Below are 4054 nucleotides of genomic sequence, written 5' to 3'. Positions count from 1 at the left end.
AGGGAACATAAACAAACGTAAAGTTGCTGGAAAAACTCAGCAGGTCTGGCAGCATCTGTGAAGGCAAAAAACAGAGTTAACGTTTCGGGTCCGGTGACCCTTCCTCAGAACCTTTCCTTCTGTGCCATAACTGTCTCTATGACTTTACGAAGGGTATTAACTGCTTTGGTTGTATGGATACCAGGAAGTGCTGCTATTTCATACAGATGCCCATTATTCATTTAAACTCAGCAATTTAGTTGACCATTGGAAGCATCACAACCATGCCCTGAATCTGTTTAGTTGAGAGCCACAGAGAGTTGAACTGAAGAATTTTTACACAATGCTTTCAAAATGATCTTTGAATGCTTTTATGGGTGTGAAAGTATTTGACAGTAGATGAAGTTGGCTCTGAACAACTTGCTCTGAAAACTCCATGTCCCTCATTTTATGTCCCCTATTTTGACCACTAGGAAGGTTATGCTGCAAATGATATCTGTTACAATGTGAGCTTTTGTAATGCAGTTTTCATGTTTTATGATATTTTGTATTTCAACTACCTATAAATAACACAGTTTGTTACAATACCATCATTGGATTTTCCTGTTTACAAATTTAATTAAGTAATAACTGTTTAACTGGAGAGGTTTGGGGAAAGACAAGGATATAGGTTCCTCCCTAATCCAGTAGCCTCAGGACAAGGCCTTTACCAGTCCAGAGAATTTACCAGACCTCAGGAAGTCATGGATCAGAGTAAAAAAAATTATAAATCTAATACAAGTTACTTTTGTGCCACGATAAGTGACTGAAGTATTTACGAAACCTTTTAAGCCAGCAAAAATGTAAAGTATAAACACTTTATTCCATAATTGAATAAAGACCTCACCTCACCTTAACTTGTATCAATCACATGCTTAATGAATGAATGATTTTCCAACTGGGCACCAAAACAGGATTTAAAGTGTACAAACTGCACAAGATGCAATATGAATAAACATTAATGAAGAGCCACTGGATGACAGTACAGAGAAAACTAGAAGTAATGTATTGCTGCACTAGATAATGCCTGATTAGGGAGGTGTAAAGCTGTAATCCTGAAAATAGATCTAAAATTTGTGTCTATAAAGCAAGCTTTTTATTCTCTTTAATATATTTCCTTTGTTCGAAGAGAGCAATAAGTAATTGTTTGTTGACACACTGTACAAAAAGCATTGACTGTAACATGTTTAAAGACTGGCATATGTTGTATAAATACTGGGAGAGACCATTTGGGACAAATGAGAATTAGAATTTTAAATTTAGAGCACTGGCAAAGCAATTTAATTTAGCAAAAGGAATGAGTGTCAGCAGGACTTAGTGCAAGATAGCATATTTGCAACAGAGGTTTTAGCAAGATAGAGTTTATGGATAATAGGAGGTCAGAAGATGAAGGCTAGAGGATTCATGTTTGAAATTTACATGCAGTTTTTATATTGTAGAGGATATAGGCATGGAATAGTGGTTGCATATCGTTTAATTCAGCCTGAGAAGTTGTCAAAGTGTAATGAAGTGAAGTTTATAGTGAAGTTTTTCTTTCTAATGTTAAGTTAGAAACATTTGGAAAATCCTCCATAGTTAGTTCTTTTCTTCCTGGAAACATATCTGTATGTTTTTATTTCATTATTTTGTGTGATGTGGGTGTAGCCCACTAAATGCCCCCGAACTGAGTGACTTTCCAGACCATTTCAGAGTCAACCACATTGCTACTGTGGGTCTTGAGTCGCATGTAGGCCAGACCAGGTCGGGTTGCAGATTATGGCGGCACCTTCTTGGCAATTGGTTGGAGGTGGTGCCACTAAAACTCAAGGACCATGGATGACAATCTAGATTTCACCACTAGAGATGCTGGGACCCTGCCACCTTTCCAACATAGTGTTCCTCTTTGCACAAGAATGGATTTGAGTTTCTGAAAGAGCACCCCTGCAGGTTTGTTGAAATGTCTACATTCAAGACTGGCAAGCACAGGACTGCCAAGATTCACATGATTGGTATTGACTCATTCGCTTCAAAGAAATATGAAGTTTTCTGCCCCTCTACCAAGAACATTGATCTCCCCAAAGTCAAAGTAAATAATTATCAGTTGATTGGAATTGCAAATGGCTATCTCTCTCTGATGACAGACAATGGTAAGGTAAGCAAATCTGAAAGTAGCAAAATTTGATCTGGGAAAGGAAATAGTGCACAGATTCAATGCTGGTGAAGATATATTGCTAATTGTTCTGAATGTAAGGAATGAAGAGGCTGCGGTTGGCATCAAGCCAATGACCAAACAGTAAAGGTCAAGAGACCAGACCTCACTATTCATTTCTAAACTTTGAATCTGAGATAGATTAATTTTCATCAAAGTAATAATCTTTACACCACACCCTAATATCCTTAGATTTTTTTTTCCAAATGACACCAAACCATACCTGACTGTGCTGCCCAATCAGCTGGCCAGTTGTTGCTGCAAACTGATTGGCTTTATACTAAATCATGGGTGTTGGTGCTCCCAAATAAAAGTATAGTGATGTTTAAAAAAAGTGAAAATTTCTTTTGCTAAAGGACACTAGTAAGCCAGGTACTTTTATTATGACAGTTAATGATAGTTTAAAAGTCAACATCATTGTGACATTTAAAAATATGTAAATTCCTGATATAAATAAAATTCATTTTGCCATAGTGAAATCTGAACCTGTTTTCATATAACCTGTGCCTCTGGATTGCTACTCCACTGAGATTACTGCTAGTCAACCATTGCCTCCCAAATATATATTGTGTGTAGATGGAATGTAAATTTGATATTGAATCACATGTATCACATTTATTATTTAAAATGGCCTTTGGATTTGAAATTTATAGCTTCTTGCCACCCCAACTGACAATGAAGTCTACTTTGCACTCAGTGAAGCAGGTGCCTAGGTGAGACTCCAAACAAATGTATGGTACAGGTACGTAAATTGTATTTTGCCCTACACCAATGGATTAGAGTTGCAATTTCCAATTGGTTGGCAAAACACAACTCCATCAGAACTACTTCCTTATAAAAGAGAGGCCACTTGAATCAAACCAAAAGAAAATAATTATCAGGTCCCAATGGTAACATTGACATAAGACATTTAACGAGTCTGCATGTTGGTATTCATCTGAGCTCAAAAATAATAAGGTAGAGAAATACTGACAACTATCCTGAGTTAAAATTTATTGGGATAAAAATTCCCCATCACCGTACAATGTGGTAATGAGAACCACAATGCATTCATTTCCTCCAGTCCGACTGAACCAACTGGGACCCTATTAAATGAAAAAGGCCACCAGCTTAAATCCATCATGTGATCAAACCTCCAGAAAGCGATCAGTTGGATTTGGCAACCCATGTCTGGATACCTGAGAAAGGAGGGAAAGGGAGCGTGAGTTACAAGCCAAAAGATGAAAGTGCAACTCGGTGAATTCCACCAAAGGTAAAGTTTTTGTTTTCTATTCATTTAGAGTTCTGAACAATGCTGGCCAGGGCAGGATTCATCGCCCGGCCCTAATTGCCCTCAAGAAGGTGACAGTCAACCACCTTGTGCTGCTGTTATCCAAGGGATTTAAGTACACTCATAGTGCTGTCATGAAGGATAATCCAACAACTTAATGAAGCAATGGTTAGATTCTCTCTTAATGGAGACGGTCATTATTTGGCATTTTTATTGTGCCAATATTTCATGTCATTTATCAATCCAAGCATGGACATTGTCCAGGCCTTGTCGCATATGGATACAGAATGTTCTGGTATCTGAGAAGTCTTGAAAGTTGCTGAACATTGTGAAATCATCCGCACTTTAACATCAGCACTTCTGATATCATAATGGAATGAAGGTCATTGTTGAGGCAGTTGAAGATAGCTGGGCCTCAGACCGTAAAATATAAGAGAGAGCAGAAGTAGGCCATCGAGTCTGCTTTGTCATTTAATGAGATCATGATGAATCTGCTGACCCTCAGCTCTACTTTCCTGCATTTTCCCCATTACACTTGATTCTGTTACTGATTAAAAATCTATCTCAGCCTTTAATAT

General features: G+C 37.7%; 1 pseudogene; it reads left to right on the top strand.

The window, feature by feature from the left end:
- The first annotated feature begins 1829 nt into the window (after positions 1-1829).
- Positions 1830-2294, top strand: LOC109927821 (annotated as a pseudogene).
- Positions 2295-4054: the final 1760 nt, after the last annotated feature.

This window comes from Rhincodon typus, unplaced genomic scaffold, assembly GCF_021869965.1.
Source record: "Rhincodon typus isolate 14 unplaced genomic scaffold, sRhiTyp1.1 hic_rhity00016582, whole genome shotgun sequence".
Taxonomy (NCBI): Eukaryota; Metazoa; Chordata; class Chondrichthyes; order Orectolobiformes; family Rhincodontidae; genus Rhincodon; species Rhincodon typus.
The sequence above is the reverse complement of the archived record's forward strand: the minus strand, read 5'-3'. Positions and strand labels throughout refer to the sequence as shown.